The sequence below is a fragment of the Zonotrichia albicollis genome, chromosome 21 (genome assembly GCF_047830755.1).
Source record: "Zonotrichia albicollis isolate bZonAlb1 chromosome 21, bZonAlb1.hap1, whole genome shotgun sequence".
Lineage (NCBI taxonomy): Eukaryota > Metazoa > Chordata > Aves > Passeriformes > Passerellidae > Zonotrichia > Zonotrichia albicollis.
This window is the reverse complement of record NC_133839.1, coordinates 7,199,739-7,217,561: the sequence shown is the minus strand read 5'-3', so window position 1 is coordinate 7,217,561 and position 17,823 is coordinate 7,199,739.

Here is a 17,823-nt window from a genome sequence, read left to right as displayed (position 1 = left end):
GCAGCAGCCCTGGCAATAAACAGCTTCCACATGCTTCTGCCGAGCTGAGCCCTCAGCCCCGACATACCAGCACACTTATTCATCCCTGTGGAGGGGCTGAGGCAGCACCATGGGCTGCAGCCCCTCCTGGGACAGGGTCCTGTGAGCCCCCTATGGTGCCTGGGGGTGTGGGTAGCCCGAGGTGCCCATCCCACAGCTGTGCCACAGCTCCAGTGGTGCTGCAGAACCCCCTGGCCAGCAAACGTCCAGTGTAAGTGTGGGTTCCAGTGCTGGCAAACCCCCTCCAATCTCACTTTAATTGGATCCCCAGTTTTCCTCATCCCTCACTGTCTGCATCCATCCAGACCATCATGCCATGCTTCTCCTTCATGGAGGACCAGTTCAAACCCATACCAGCCTCTCCCCCCACAGCAACACAGTCCTGACCCTCCCTTGTCCTCTGTCCTCTCAAATTAGGGGTTGGGAAAGTGTTTCACCCCTATCACTGAGGCAGAGGGGGATCAGTGCTCTGCAGAGCCTGGGGATGTGAGGATGTTTGGGGGACAGCACCCAGCAAGATCCCAGTGCTGCTCCACCAGGCTGGGGCTGTCCCATCCCACAGCCTCTGGGGATGATAAACCCCTTTAGAGGCAGGGAGCAGGCAGGGCTCCAGCTCGCTGGCACCCCGGTGGGTTTATGAGGAGATTTTTAGCAGCACCAGGAACAGTCCCCGGATTAGAGCTCCAGGCTTCAAAAGGAGCTGCCGAGCGCGAGAGCCGAGGGCTGGAGTCGCTGCGGCTGAAAAGGGAATGCTGCACATTATAAATAGCTGCTCACTGGCAGCACATCTGTTTCAGACAGCGGCTCGGGAAGGCTGTGCGTGTTCTGGTTTGGCTATTTTGGGGGAAAGAGATTTGAAACTCACTCATTATTATTGTTCACCCAAGAGATGCCTGTTTCTCCTTTGCCTTTTCAAAGTGGAAAGCAAAACGAGGTGAGTTTCAAAGCACACAGTGGCGTGAGGTTCTCTGGGAACTGCAGCTCTCGCTGGGAGATGGTGCAAGCACCCCAGTGACACTCAGTGGGTAGTGCCACAAAACAAGGCTGGCCATGGGACAAGGAGAGCACAGCTCTTGTCACTGCTCAGCCACCTTTCAGCCTTGGGAGCTGCAGGGTGGGAGGGAGGCAGGCAGCAATGGGGCCAAGGGTGGGTGTTGAGGTGAGGCTGTGAGTGACAATCCCCAAAACAGGGTGGGCTCACCTGCACCCATCAGTTGGAACTGCCTTATGGCCCTGTTGATGCCACCATGTGCCCCCACAGCTCTGGTCCATCTCTGCACCAGAAGAGATGCCGGACCTGCTCTAGGATCAACAACAGTGCAGAGGAGCAAGGCCCCGTCTCAGGATGAAGGCCACGACCCCAAGATTGGTCTGTAACCATCAGGGCAGTGGACAAAGCAATGTCCCAAGCCTGGCTGCCCCATCCCTCAGAGGCTGACACCCCACAGGAGCCCACACCCCGGAGATGTGGGGCGCTGCTGAAGCCAGCACGCCTGGGGGCGAGCAGGGGAGGACGAGAAGCGTCCGAAGGGCGGCGGGGTTGGAGCAGCCCCGCGGTGCCCAGCCCGGCCCAGGCGCTCCCGTGGAGCCCAGCAACGGCTCATTAATCACTCGGCACCGCGGCGGGATGGAGGCCCTGCCCGCCGCCGCCAATCCCCGCGCCGTTACCACAGAAACAACCCTCACCCTGCACAGGCTTCAAAGGGTTTTGTGCGTGTGCCTGTGTGTGCGCTGCTCCGGCTCCCCCCTCCCCTTGTTGTTTTTTGTGTGCGTGTACGCAAGAAAGAGTTGGGTTTTTTTCCTCTTTCCCGGGAAGGGTTTGGCACCAGGGCTCAGATCATGTGAAAAGCAAGGGCAGGATAGACAGACCGACAGACAGATGAAGCAGGAGGACCAGCCATGATAGCCCAAAGGCTGGGGGGGGGGGGGGGGTCTTCTGAAAGGAGAAGGGTTGGGGGGCATGGAGGCAGCTGTGGTGCTAACGAGTCAAAAATAAATATTTATACGGGTAGAGTTTTAAAACCCTAGTTTGCATCGTTATAATAAATTATTCATCTGCCTGTTTCTCCCTGCCCGCCTCTCATGGTAGGGAGCTGTGAAAGGGGAGGATGCTGCAGGGTGAGTGAAGGGGCTCAGGGCTGACCAGGACCCTGGACCCCTCCAGCACCCCAGGGAGAGGAGGCAGGGAAGCTTGGGGAGGGAAGCAGGGACAGCACAGATGTGGCTGGACCCCAACACAATCATGGCAGTGCCAGATGGGGAAGGGTGAGGAGAGGTGGGTGTCGGGAGCAGGCAGCTGAAGGTGCCCAGGGGACTGCACAACCTCCCAGCCAGCAGCGTCAGGAACAACGTGGCTGCTCGTGTGCTTGCTTTGGATGGAGCCCTCTGTGAGTTTTGGGCTCCCTAATTTTTACTTTGGCAAAGACAGCAGTTTGGCTGGTGCCCTGCAGTGTCCTGCTGAGGAGGTGGGGATGGGGAGCTCTGCAAGGAGTCCTGCTTCCCTGACTCCCCCAAATCCCTGGCTTCCTGCATGTCCTGGTGTCCCACTGAGGGTGGGCACACACCTCCTGGCAGTGCTGCAGCTCCCAGCCCTCGTGTCCCCCCTCTCACAGTGTGCCCAAGAGCTGAGCCAAAGGGAGCCCCACACCAGCAGCTGAGATAGCGCTGCCAGGAGCATCAGTGCCCTCCCATCTCCACCTGAGCACTGGCAGTGCCAAACACATCCCTCTGCAGAGCTGGCACCAGCTTCCCATGGAGAGCCTTGAGCAGCACCTCTGAGCTGCCCCCTTGACCCTTCTGGCTGTACCAAATTGTTTATTTTGTTCACTTTTGCACGTCCCTGATGGCAGCTGCCATTGCCTCCACCAGTGTATGGGGTTTGAAAGAGCCACCAAGCACCAAGGAAAGGTTTGGGTAGGAGAGCCTTGCTCTGACTATTTCCAGGCTTGCTGCAATTGCATTTGCCAGAACTGCTGCAACAGAGACAAAAAGCAAGGATAGAGAAAGGCATGAGCCTGGTTGAGCAAGCCATGAAAAGCCCCTTGCCTAGCTGGAGGCTCCCAGCACATGGAAGGGAAGGTAGGAGGGCTGAAAAGGATGAAAAATTATTTTCTCCTTCACCCCACTATCCCTTAACTCCCAGCCTCTCCTGACACCCACTCATCTCACCTGCCCTTCCAGTGACTCCCCAGCAGCCTCCTCTGGTGCTACACCCCCAGGATATCTGAACATGAAACCTAAATCTCTCTTGTACTACAGTTTAAGCCCATAATTTCTTGTCCTACCCACCGTAGGACATGGAGAATCGTTTATTCCTGTCCTGTTTGCAGCAGCCACTGACATATTTTTGAAGGCTGTTATCACATTTCACCTTCAGTCTTAGACCTTTTCATGAAAGATGGAACAGAAACATGAGTTTGTGACGGGGAGGAAGGACAGAATAACAAAGAGGTTTTTCTGGATCACACATAGAAACCAGGAAAGGCAGGGAGCCAAGGAGTGAGCAAGGAGAAGCCTGTAACACCCTGAAGGATCTTCAGTGCCACCAGCCAAGCCCAGAACACAAAGGGAGATGCTGGAGACAGCAGGGAGGAAAAGTGAGGACACAACTGGACAAAATGGGCCTGGGATTCCCATCCAGGGCATTGTGGCAGTGACCAAAAGGGGTGTTGGACTTGGCTGCAAGCAGGAGAGGAGCCAGCTTGATTTATTTCTGATGGTACCAGTATGAATGGCAGGTAATGTGCCAGCTTGGCCCTAAGATGCAAGGAGGACAAGAGACATGAACAACAGACACACAACAGTGTGTTCCAATATGCTTATCGTGCCTTTGCACGGCTGCACGTGTCAAAAGTACTTAGGAGAAGGAGATAATCTAATTTGATAAGGGAGAGGGTAGAGGAATGACACTGTGGGCACAGATATCAGGAGCAGGAAACAAAGGAGAGACTTCAGCAGGCAGCTGCTACAGACCCCCAGGACTGGAGGAGAGAAAGAAAGAACAAAAAGATTCCTGAACCAACTATCAAAGAGCTCACAAACACAGGATATTTGTACTCAGGGGGCACTTTAACCACCCAGACATCTGTTGGGCGACACACACATCAAAACATAGTCAGAATGGTTCCTTCGTTATGTAGAGGACAATTTACAGATGAAGGAAGTAGAAAGGCTCCACGAATCTACTCGCCAATAAAAAGGCACTGTTCAAAAAGCAACCTTAATAGGGGAAGTTTGGAGCCTGTGATCACAAGCACAAACCCACCAGAGTGAGGACACGGCAGCACAAGACACTTCACAGCAGCCACGCTGAACTGAGGGACAGCAGGAGCAGGGGCAGGAGCTGTGCTTGTGCCCTATAAGGGCATGGCTGTTGATAAGGGACAGGATAAACTTCCCAAATGTAATGGAAAGAAAAGAAGAGGAAAGAGCAGTCCTTTGTGTCAGAGACAGCCCTGAATGCAGGCTGTGGACCCAGCGTGCACGAGAGGCTGCGATCCCACCTGGGCTGGCTTCTCCCAGATTCTCAGGGAGGTAAAGGCAGGAGCAGGCAGCTTGTGCAGCTCATCTCTAAACAGCAAGAATTGTCATGCCTGTTGCATGAAGAAAACCCATTCCTGCCCACCACCACAGGAGCTGAGCACCTCCAAACACCAGGATGCCTCTTAAACATTGCCCCTTGGTCCCTCTAACCGTGCCAAAAGCAAAGACAAGATCTGAGATCCACGAGCCACAGCTCCAGCACAAGATCAGTGGGCTGCTGTGATTCCCCCACAGAGGGACTTTTCTGTGCTACTGCATGGAAAGGAATTTCACAACATCGAGCACAACAGACACAGAACACTCTTACACAACTTGGAGATGCAAAAGTCCACACATCTGACAAGTCCCATGGCAGCAGAGGGGGCTTCCCAGCACGCAAGGTCCTTTGGCTTCTACAAACAAAAGTAACTTTGCCTATGAACTCCTGGAAGAGGTTGAAAAAGATCTGGCTTCAACCTAATTATCCATGCTCCATGGAGAGAGCCAGGCTTCTGGAGGACACAGGCAGCAGGAGACAGCCCAGGGTCCCCCTGCCCTGGGGTAATGGCCCCCAGCTCTGGGCAGCCTTTCCTGCTCCGCATCCCCAACCAGACATGGCAGCTTGGAAAGGCTTTGGCACTCCATAGTGTGCTTCAAAACGAACCAGGTTTTAAAGGTGTTTTGTGTTTAAAGATTAAAACAGGGAATGACTTGAAGTGCCTAAAATACACCTGAAAATCTGGCTCTTTGACCCAATTTAAAGTTTCACTTCAGGGGTTGGGAAGCCTCCATTTCCCCTCTAGAGTCATCTGGGAAATGAAGGGATGTGTCATCCCCTGCTTCCCACACCAAGAGCAAGGACCTCCTCAGCTTTCACAGTTACCTCCAAGCAGATGCAAAACTGGAGATCTGCAACTTCAAATGGCCTAATTAAAAAAAAAAAAAACTAACCTATTATCACTGGGGACGGGAAAAGCTCCCCACTTCTTTCCATGTTTCCAAAGTTGCTTCCCACATTTTGGCCTTAGCTGGAGTGCAGTTTCCCGTTTCACTTATAAAAATGTAGCTCCTGGTATACAAGTGTCCAGAGTTCACAGGTGCTGGTTTTGAAATGCTTTGGAAAAATACAGCTATTAAAATAGGAAGGAAAACAAAGTAGCGGCAGCCATATACTACTGCTCTTGTAGGGAACTACCCTGGACATCTTGTTTCTTATTTATTAAAATAAAAAAATAAGCAACCCAACATTGCTTTCCAGGCCTGAAACACTGATTCAGTTATGACATGTGTCTGTTTATCAGGAGAAAAGCTGAATATTTCCACTATCACAAGATTATTGCCAGTGCTTAGATTTTTTTCCCTAACCTCCAGCTAAAATCCTTTGAAAATGGAATGGCATACAAAATACGCTGCCTGACTCTCAGAGTTGGAGCCCACCCCCCCTTTCTCCCAATAAACAATTTTGCATATATTTAAACCTCCTTTCTCTGGTTTCCCAACTCCTCCACCCTCCCCAGCAAAGAAATTACAAAAATCCGTCATTTCTCTCTTTTCCCCTTGCACCTCCATCTATCAGCGTTTCAAAGGCAGTCTCCTCGAATGCCGAGCAGAGCAGGAGATGGGCAGCAGTAATGGGAATGTGCTCCTGACTGTGCAAACCCACACAGAGAGTGAGGACAGGAGAGACTGCATTTGCATACATATTAAACGAGAGCAGTAAAAAATGCAGACGTGCAAACCATTTGGACATGGCTCGGCTCGGCGATGCGCCCTGCAAGGGAATCAATCTTGTGCGTTCTTAAAGGGAAAAACCTGTTACGGAGAGAAAAGCAAAGCCCAGAGACGTCCGCCCGCAAACACTCGTCAAGGTTTCAGGACAACCTGACCTTCACAGCCGTGCAAAGGCTGTTGTGAAGGAGGCTGAAGTCCCAGAGATGTCCAGCTGCTGCCCCTGCTGTGGTTCCAGCCAGGCAGACTGGTGCCTTTGGTCCTCTTCCCATTATCGCCAATGGGAGGAGAGCTGGTGAGACCCCCAACGCCAGCCGTGCTTGCACTTGAGCTGAAGCAAGATGTTCTGACAGGAATCAAGCTCTCAGGTGAGGGCAGCACAGAAACATCCCTGAAACAGCCTGAGCTGGGCTCCCTGGAAGAAGTAAGTGTTGACTGAATGTGCTGAACTCCAACCTCTGCATCCTAGTCCCTTTCCTGACTGAACGATGAACATCCCTTTTTACATCTGGATGATCCCAGATATGGGGAGCTCCAGAAAGCAAGGCCAAGCTCCAGGCCAAGGCCAACCTGGAGGGCATGGCTCTGGTAAAAGTTTTTGAGTCTCTCTTTGCTGGATCCATGGATTTTCACCTGCACCCTACCACCGCTGCTTGACTGACCCACAGGTGTCGCAACACAGCACGGCACACACGAGCTTCTCCCATGGTCAGGTTCTACCTTGCCCTGGAATGACCCAACCCAACCTCACCTTCACTTGTCCCAATGCCCTGGTTAAGGATGCTCCCAAGATAGGATGTTACACCCAAGACAACAAGTAAGTAAAGTGGAGCTTACATAGTAGATCATTCCAAAGTGTCTGCAAGGATACGGATCTAACGAGGCAAATCACGCAGGCAAACCTACTGATTTCAAAGTCTGCAGGTTCAGATGCATAAAAAGTGCAAAATCAGTAACTTTTATATTGCCACTCAAGGAACCACAAAGATAAAAGCAATATTCTGGGAGTGAAGATGCCATGAATATTTCTCATCTGCACTTATAAGGGATATTTGGGACCAACGGCTTGATTCTGCGTTAGCCTTGTTCAAATGAGATAATTTACATTCCCTGCCAGCTGAAAACAGGCTGTCAAGGTATTTACTTGTGTCAGGTTTCACTTCCCAGCCACAGCACTAAAACCCACCAGGTGCACATGGGGAGCAGAGGTCCAGGACCAGGAATGGCAAGGGGGACACCCTGACATGGTGTCAAGCTCACAAAGTGTGAATGTTCTGCAGGGAATCATGCTGTGGTGTATCAGCAGCTGCTGCTTTGCATCACATTCTCTCAGCTTCTCCCTGCAAGGGTCCCTTCTGAAAACCAGGAACTTGCAAAGTTCAGCTGTCCATCCCTGAAGATCCCAAGGCTGCAGACAGACAACTGGACATACCTGCCCACCGAGCCTCGCTGTCCTGCAGGGTTTGGCCCCTCTGTTCCTGTGGGAAAGGCTGTCTGGAGCCTGCCTTCTCCTCCCTTGTCCAGCTATCCCCTGCTATGGCCAGATCTAATCTAACCACCTGCTTCTTTGTGGCTGACTCACCCTCAGCTGCCTTTGCACCTACAGCCCAAAGGACACGCAGGGGAACACGCTGCCAGATCTTCCCCATCAGCCTCCAGAAACATCCCTTTTGCCAGGTCCAGCAAGCCCAGGATAGCAAAGCAGTGCTCAGCTATCTTCTGCTCCCTACCACCCTCCAGCTCCTCTAAACCAGGCACTTTTTGGGTGGGAAGGCAAACAAAACAAGCTTCCCAGTAGCCTCTCCAGTGTGGATTCTCTGGTGTCTCATAAGGGTTGAGTTCCCATGCAGCTATCGAGCGTTCAGCTCTCTCTTTACCCACCCACCCATTTTCACAAGGCTTGTGGGAGCCACACAAGAGCTCTTTCCTTCAGCCAAATGTAATTGGAACTCGTCGCTGGGTAAAAAACAGGGGGAGGCGGGAACAAATGGAGAGGGAGAGGAAAAAGGAGAGACACGTATGCACACATGCACAGGCTGGATCACAGAGGGCCTATTCCCTTAAAGAAAGGAGAAAAAAAGAAAGAGGGAAAAAAAAAGAACAAAACAAAACAAAGTAAGACTACAGTGGCAATGTGCACCAGCTGAGCTGTTGACTTGCTTGTGTGCTGCACAGTCCCACCCCTCCGCCTCAGCTGCTGGGGATTTACAGGCACAAACAATCTGGGAAGGGCTGGTTCATCTGTACATGGGGGTTTCTACAGCTCTCTGCACAACACCAGCTCCCCTCCCAACAGTAAGGCACAATTTGAAAACATTTTGAGCTGTTGACTATATTCGGATTGAATTTTATTTTTTTTTTCAATAGAAATGGCCCTGTGAAAGGGCAGTGGGTGAGAATCTCACCGAGGGAACTCGGGGATTTCCACCCAGAAACTGTCCCCCTGCCTTGCCAGAGAAACATGTAGGCAAAAGAAAGTGGTGTTTGACAAAACAACAGAAAAACAACTTATTGAATAGCTGTCACTAGACAAGTATAAATATATTAGTGATTGTGTTGATATTAAGCTGATATCAAAGGTGATTAATTTGATAATTGCCTGTGCAGAGGAAAAAAATAAACCACAATCAAGTATATTGCCACTGGCATCTGAAACGCCTCCTTTGGTTAAATGAATTTCCTTTTTAACTTAATTTGAGTTAATAGGAAAGTTATGGTGTAACCATAACCCAGAATCACACTCCCCCTTTTATTCCTTTTTTGACTGACCTTATTTTCATGTTGGCCTGAGAGCCTGGAGGAACCAAGGGCTTTATTTGTCAGTTTGGAAAAGTTAAGAGATAGTAGAGAAATGAAAATTGTTTTGCTGAAAAACTTGTCCACAAAACCTCCCCAGTGACACTGAGTGCCACCTCCCACGTGTGCCAGGTCCTCCCGCAGGACACGCATCCCAGCAGTAGTCAGTGATGTCAAACTCACCCCGCAAATGGCCCCAAATGACATTTTTAGAGAGGCTCTGTTATCTGAGACTACAAAATTAGCACCATATAACAGCCTTGGTCTGCAGGACTGTTCCTGCCAATGTCAATGGCGGTGCTGTAGAAGATCAAAGGCAAAGCACAGTTCTTCAGCAACAGAAACACTTTGGCTGGTGGGAGAACATGGGGGGAGCACAGCAAAGCCAGCAGCAATCCCTTCCCTGGGCAGAAGAAGCCCCAGTGAACCCCAGAAAGCAAAAAATCATTCCTGCCATTTGCTTAAATCAGGCAACTCATGCACAATTCTTCAGGAATATTCAAGAGATTTATCTAGAAAATCAGCACTGAAAGCGTTGACCTTCTGCCAAAGAGTTAACAGCCCCGAGAGCGAAGCGGAGGCCTCGCTCTTGCTGCGAGATTTCTCCCAGTGACACCACGTTCCCACTTGGAGACAAGTTTCTTTGTTTGCTTTTCCCCAGTTATATAAGGGACATAAATTTTTCTTGCAGAGAGAACTCCAGGCAATCTGCATCTCCCTCAAAGTCTGCATCTCCCTCCAAGGCTTCTCACTATGTTTCGGCTTGAGCACTGTTGCTGTTGCTGCAGTTTTCCAGCTCCTGCCTGTGTCCGCACTAAACCCTCTCCCCTGCCCCAGGAAGCAAGAGCCTGCTGGAAACTCAGCTCTCCATCAGGTGTAATCCCACAGCATCAGCCAAAGCACCTTGCCACCCTCCCATTCCCTGCCCGTGGCATCCAGAAGGTGAAAACATGAGCACAGGCAAGCTAGGAAACCTTGGGCCAGCACAAAGCTGTGTCCAGGGATAAGAGAGTCTCAGTGGAGCCCAGACTGCTGCCTTGCAGCTCGACTCCTTTCCAACTGGAATGCCCCAGCCCCTGGCTTTGCTCTCCCAGCAGGTCCCTGATCCCCAGCCCCATCACTCAGCGCTGCAGCAGCGAGCCAGGGGAGGCTGTGCCGGGAATTTCGCAGCGCTGGGGCGAGGGCTGGGTGCTCGGGCCGGCCAGCGCCGCATTGCACACATACCAGCAAACCTCAGCCCGGCAGCCCCGGAAGGGCAACAGGCAGCCAGCAGCAGCTCCCAGGCCAGCGAGGAAGCCTTAACCCCTTCCCTGCTGTGGCCGAGAGGCTTCTCAAGAGTCCAGAGGCAGTGGGAGAGAGGAATCCACTCTAAGATCAAGCGCTTAAATGCAGCACCACTCCCTCCCTAAAAAAACACCCTAAAAAATCCCTGGGAATGCAGCCCTCCTCTTCCCCTTCCCATGGCCTGATAGAGGGGCAGGGGACCATCCTGAGCCCTGGCCAAAAGCCATCAGAGCTCCCAGGAGCCAGCACAGCCCCAGGCACCACACAGCCGGATGTCCCCTGCCATTCACAGCCCCATGTCCTGGATGATGGAGGGTCCTGTGGGGGGCTCAGGGACAGCCACAGCCTGGCAAGGCTTACTGTGCACCCAGAGACAGGGAGTGTTGAGTCCTTCTATCCACACCATTTAGAATCATGGTGCTGAGGAGAGTTTCTCATCAACACCACCAGGGGAGAATCTCTCGGGGTGAGGTTTGGCTCCAAGGTCTGTCAGCGTGAATTCTCCATGATCCAGAGGCAGGATTTGGCACATGGCTGCTGGCACCCCTCAAGAGCCAGAGACAACTTTGAGTGCCCAGAGGAAGCCCAGTGGTTGTGCCTCTCCCCAGCCCCTTTCTCAGCCTGGTTCCTCTTGATCTCCTGATCTCTTGATCCCCCAGAGAGATCTGGTCTCTGCCCTCAGTCCCTGAGAGCCAGGGCAGGAGAAGGTGGCACAGCACCTCCAGAGCTGGTGCCAGCACATCTCACCTCTGTAAAAACAGCAACCAGGTGTTATATCAACCCATGTGAATGGGCTAAAACATGCCTGTGCCACCCCACTTGGAAATCAGCTTGGTCTGAGCAGTCTCCAGACAGCTGCAACAGCTTAAAGGTCCCATTTATGGATCCAACACAACAGCAAACACTTTAAACACTTTTCCTTTTTTTTTTTTCTTTTTGGACTAAGTAGAAAAACCAGACAAAGCCCTTTCCAGCACAGGTAGGATCTCTGAAACCCGGGGCTGAGCCCGTGGCTTTGGCAGGCAGAGAGAACAGAGGCTCAGGGGCAGGGGGTGTCAGCCAGCCCCAGCCCAGGCTGCCTTCCCAGCGGAGATCGGATCTCCCACACCGATACCCAGCCCTGCTCAGCTCCCTCCAGCTCCAGCCCCATCAGATCAGGCCCAACAGGATTAACCACATATCACAGAGCCAACAAAAGGCAGATTTACCTTTTAAAAGGAAACACACACACACACCAAAGTCCATGTTAAAGGAATTGCCTTGGTTCAAAAGCTGCTTCCAAATTTAGGTTTGCTAAAATTAAAATTTCATATTTTTAATAGAATAGAATTAGACTCTTCATGATAGATTAATAATCAAAGGCCCACAGAAATGTTTCCATAAACGAAGTTTTCCAATTCCAAAGGAAACCATTTGTTTAAAAGAAGCAAGTGTTCCCCTGCAGAGCTGGAACTTCAGTAATTGCAGCATGATGATAGAAAATGGGGCTGGATAGCAAAAATAACTTAAAACTATTCTAAACAACCATGACGCTGAGTCATCTGTTTCAAAGTCCAAATGAAGCTATCCCAGTGACAGGGCCCACAGAAAATGCTAAGGTGCATAGTTAAAAGGGGAGGGGAGAAACAAAAACAAACAGTAAAAATAGTACAAATTCCTTCAGATACTACTTGTGACAAAAGATGAAAGCTGGGATTTTCACCCTCTTTCCAGCATCTCAATTGCACTGAAGCTCAGGGTTTCATCACACCAGGCATCCCCAACACAACAGCACCATGGATGTACAACCAACACCAAATACTGAAGCTCAGTGTTCCTCTACACCAACTTAAGGAAAAATAAAAGCACTCTCTCCTCAGCTGGTATCAGCCAGTGTAACCCCACGAAGAACAGGGGAAGGAAAGACCAAACCCTGATCTCTCAATCTTTTGTACTCCAGCCTCACTTGTATACACTGCTATCACATTACACAGTGTCTAAGTTGCTGTATGAATGGCAAGGTGCCATCAGCATAAATACATTCATATCTGGAGAAAGGATCAGTCTGCATGTAAGGATCTTCATTAAAAACCAGTTTGTAAGCACTTCCCCTCATTCTTTTGATTCATTTCCACAAAAACAAAAATGTGTCGTTGCATCAAAGCTGCAAGGACGCCCAGCACGAGGCTGGACCAAGCCCTTGGTGCTTCAGACCAAGTCAGCTGTGTTTCCACAGCACTCCAGCTTTCCCAGGCTCATCCAGGTGTGGGTTTACATCACTGGTATTTGATCCTGGTAACCAGCTTGATCTAATGATGGGTAGAGCATGTGCTCACTCCAAGAGAGACAGAGCTTGGCAGATCTGGTCTTATCCAACACACCAAGTCCTTTATGCCCTGCTACCAAGACTAATTTAAAGCTAGTTTCAGGTAGATATGGGCACACCAGACCACAGGGTTTGCCCACACCAAGTTTGCAACGTGGCATTCAGCTGGAATTCACCTCAAAGCAGCACGCTGTGCAAGGTGGTGCTTCCAGAGCTGCATCATGAGCAGTGCATCCCTCTGTGTGTGAGCAGCCACAGGCAGAGCAGAGCAGAGCAGGAGCCTCCTCCAGTGTCCCCCCATGCCCTGGGGCACTGTTTGTGGCTGGGACTCCAAGGACAATTCAATCCCCTCAGGATTTCACAAACAATTGACAAAAGCAGGAACCCAGGAAGGAGGTGACAAAATGATGGTAAAGCCTGTGGGAACAGAGGGACAAGTGACAGGGACAAACCTTTCCCCATGCACGCTCAACAAAGGCCTGCAGGAAAGCTGGTGGCCATCCCCACTGTCAGCACCTCCCTCCCCAACTGTTTCAGACTTCCCTTCTCCTCCTGCAAAAGATCCAACTGCCTTAAATTCTAACTTGTGCTGCTGAAACGAGGGAGGGCTCTTGCTTGCTGCTTACTGATGAGGAACCAACATCCAAAAAAAAAAAAAGAGCATGGATCGAAGGCAGTCTGAGAGAGGGAGAAGGGAGAGGCCATAGCTTTTATCAGGCCAGCTGACAGAGCCAGAAAAACAACAGCCTGGATTTTGGGCACAACTGGCTTTCTTTAAGGTCTGTCTATGTGGTAGGCAGGAGAAGCCTGTAGTTTAAACAGGGTGTTCCAGGTTGTTTTTTTTCCTTGGCTGCACCCTGAGTTAAAAACACCACTGGCTGAAGAGCTGGAAAAAAGGAAGGAGTTCAAACAGAAAGGCATCCGGGAGGGGGATTTCCGAAAAGGTGGGGAAGAAACCATCAAAGCAAGATTTCCAAGGAGGTTGGCATTCTTTGGGAAGGGAAAGTTTTCCAAGATCTGACTCCAGGACCACTTCAAGACAATGATATCCTCTATGTGTGAAGCTGCCTCGGTCTCCACTCCTCAAACACGGATCCAGGGAGGCAGGAGACAGATGGATTACAGAACTAAGCACAATGGGAGATCTGATCCTCATGTCCCTTTTACACCACACTCTCATTGTGAAGAAGTCATAAAGCAAATCATTCCCTGAACTAATACATGACTATTTTAACTCATCTTTTCTCAGCAAGAAAGGGACTCAACACATGGAGAGCCAAACTTTGCACCTTGATCACCACAATTTGATCCTCCACCTCCCAACAGGCAGGCAGGAAGACTGTGGGCTTCATCCCAGGTCATTGATGGAGCATGGAAGAACCTTCCACAGCTGATGTTACAGCATCCTCCAGGCTTTGTGCAGTCTCCAGCAGTGCTGCCTTTGGGGTCTAATGCCTGGCTGGGGAGATGAAGATCTCTTCTTTTGATGAAAGAGCAAAAGAGGATGAGTTGTTCCCTAATGATAAGCAGGGTGTAGATTTGCCCAGACTCTGCTCCCTTTCATGCCTAAAGTACATCCTAGGATGTCTCCAATTCTCAGGTCTGGCAGTCTCCAAGGTTCTTGTCCTCTGGCTGCCCCAAGAAATGAGGCAGCACTTATCTGTCTTTTGCAGATGGGTCACTGGAGGCAGAGAGACAAAGCCCCAGCTTCCCTCTACATAAACTCCTCAAGGCACCAGGTTTGAGGATTTCATGGTGTTCAGGCACCTGAACCTGGGCCCAGCGTCACACAGAGCAAAGAACCAACTACAAAATCCCAGAATAGGGTCAGAAGCCCTGACTACTGTCCACCTTTGCCACATCCTGGCCAGCTGCAATTGCTTTCCTAGGTTTCATCCCAGCCTTCATGCTCTGGACTGCCTCAGAGAAGCCTCTGTGCTGCTGACAGAACAAAATTCAGCCTTTGATGCCATTGGCACTTCCTCCATTAGTTGCTTTGAAGATTAGGGCCAGAGCCTTAAACTGGATTCTGAAGCTGATGGGGAGCCAGTGGAGCAGCTTGAGCTCCTGGTGGCCCAGCCCTTTGGGGGGTGAGTGGTGATGCTCTGCACCACCTGGTCCCACCACACTGATTCTGCTTTCAGCTTCTGCTGCACTGCACAGAAGCACAGCCAGCTTGAGCCAAGCCATGGCTTCAACACAGCAGACAAGATTGTCCCCATGCTGGAGGGAAGAAGGCAGGGATTTTGGAAACAAGCATTGCCTGGCCAGCATGGCTAGCAAAGAGGCTGGAAAAATTGGGATTCTCCAAACCGCACCCATGGTTCATGGCAGCATAGTGACAACAGAACGCAAAATGTCACTGCAGGCTTCAGAGCCTCATGTTTTCCAGCCTGCTCGCCCTCCATCCTCAGCTGAACTAAGCTGCTCATACCTGCATCCCACAGCAGCAGCAGCTCTTGTGATTGTGCCAGCTGGGAATGAGAAATGTGCCCATGGCACCTCCGTGTCCCCTCCTGGTGGGGAGTCCCTCTCTTCCCATCACACAGAGCTGCCTGACCAGTGGATGATGGGCAACAGCAAGAGGGGAAGCAGGCAATGAGTAAACCAAGAGCATCAGGAACATCAACAGGAGCCCAGAGTGGGAGCACACAGCTTTGTTTTGGCATGATTTTGTTCCTCTGTGTTTTTCACTGGAGCAGCTCTTATGCACAAAGGAACCATCTTTGCTGTAATCTGTGCAATTTCAGCACTAAATAGTGCCTGCAGAGTTCTGCACACAGAGCTCAAGCTCTAGACACTCAACAAAACATCCATCCCCAACCACATTCCCTCCTTGGCCCTCCATGGAGCAGCACACCTGGATTTCACACACACCCACCACCCAACAGCATCCCCCAGGATGGGGGGGTCCCTTTGCCCAAATTCCTTCAATGTCTTTGGAGACTGGCAACTCAAATGGTGCAAAGAAAGGAGGAATAAGGATCACAAAAAGCCACAGATCCTCTCCCCAGTCAAGTTGCATCCCCAAGTGAGGAAGGAGATCCACACACACTGAACTTGCTTCCAAAGCATCTCCCTCCTCCAGGAGCCAGGGCACAGGGGCAGCAAGACACTGAGTGCCGTGAAGTGACACACATCGAAGGAACATGTGGCTCAGTCACAGCAACTCTATTAATTTAAGTTAATTTCCTGCAGTTCTGTCTTAGTTTTCCAGCAGATTCAGGACTTAAAGGTTAAAGCATAACCTTGTCTCAGTAGCTTGCTATTCGCTCCATGCAAATGTCTACCTACAGCCTGGTAATTACATGCATTTCCACAGAGCCAATCCGCCGTCAGCCTGACAGATACTGATCTTCCCGTTTTATTTTTAGCTCTGTGCTTCCCCCTCTAGATGCAAAAAAAAATTCTGTTTGTTCCATCTTTTGCTGCAGCCTCTTTTTTCCCTGGCTCACCAGGCAGCTCCCGGCTCAGCCAGGCTGGAGCAGGGAGCGGCACGGGGCTGCAGGCTGGGCAGGCACTGGGCTCCTGCTGGCTGTCCTGCACGGGTCCCCACCACGGTGGCAGTGGGCAGCCACCCCCTTTGGGGTCACCCAGGGAATTTGTCACCTCCAGCAGCAAGGGCTGTTTGAATAGCAAACTGAAGTGAGACATAAGCAGGGGAGCTGGACACTTTTTCCTGGGGACATCTCCAGGCCTCACACATCCAACCGAGGGAAAAGGGGTCAAATCTGGCAAAATTCAGCCCGCGTGCCTGTGGCTCTGCAAGTACAGGATTTATCACCTTGCAGGGGTGGGTGGCTTCCCCCATTAGCCACCCCATTGGGGCCACCCAGAAAGAAGAGGCAATGCCAGGAGGGCAGACACTCGAGGCAGGTCACCCACACAAAGACAAAGCTCAGTGGACATTTCCAACCCCTAAAATGGGCACACATGAGACTAAATGTATCTGGTGCCACTGAACCAGTGTGCTGCTCTCCTTCATGAGTAGGTCTGTGACTCTGGGGAGGAGGCAAGGTGTGCAAACCATTAAAATCAGTGTCCTCTGGAATTTTAACTCTATGGGGCAGCCCCCCACCAAAGGCTGATTGTAAACCATGAGATTTGGAAGAAAAGGGCATCATGTGGTTCTTTTTTGCCTTTCCTTTTGGAAGGAGTCTGGGAATGGGGGTGGATTGGGCTTTCAGGGTGAGGTCTGCATGCCTCTCTCCCACCCTCTCTCTCTCTCAAATACGTAATATAGATTTAAACCAGAACAGATTTGCACAAACTTTAGTCATGTGAAGGATGGGGAAAGGCACTGAGCATCAGAAGTGACAGGAGGAGGGCGCTGGCAGTGGGTACTCCAGCACACAGGGCAAACCCACCATGGCCAACCTGACTCTGGGCCACAGGGTGCAGCTCAGGGACATTAGGGGGTGAAAAGGATGTGCACAAAGAGAAAGAAAACCTGCATGCAGGGAAGCCACATTAAAAATGTATTAGGAATCTTTCTAGATTAAATAGCTGAAGTGAAGGAGGAAAGAGGAGCAGGAATGGGATTAAGTAGAAGGAAGGGCCAACCTGTATGAGCTTCCAGTAAAAGGCAGCAGAGCTGGAGCAGATGCATCTCCCCAACAATATAGACACTTGTCCAGTGCTCATCCCTGCATTGGCTACCTCAGCCACATGGGAATCGGAATTGTGACTCCTACCTGCAGAGAAAGGATTGCTTGTCTTGTTATTCTTCCAAGGATCCTCCTTGTCCCAACGTCATTAAAAAATAATAATCAAGAAATTATCCCTACATGTTTTTACATTTCCAAGGGAATCTCTTCAAACCTCATCAGCAGTTCCCCTCTTTTGAATTTGGTAACAAATGAAGCACACAACACTGGGAAGCTGCTTATCCAACATTCTTCAGACATTTTCAACAGGAGTTTTGGGGCAGTTAGAGGGAACGGGGCTTTTATAGATATTTGGGCAACACTGTCCCAGCTTTCCCCTCCCACAGTTCCAAACATGAAGGTCAATCTAACACAGCCAGGGGATCAGGAACCATCCCAGCAAAGCAGGGAGTGGGGAGGGAAAGGTCCTTCACCCGTTACAGAACGATAGCCAAGGAACAGAGATTTTGTTATTCAGCCCACAAGCCAGGAATCAAACTCAGA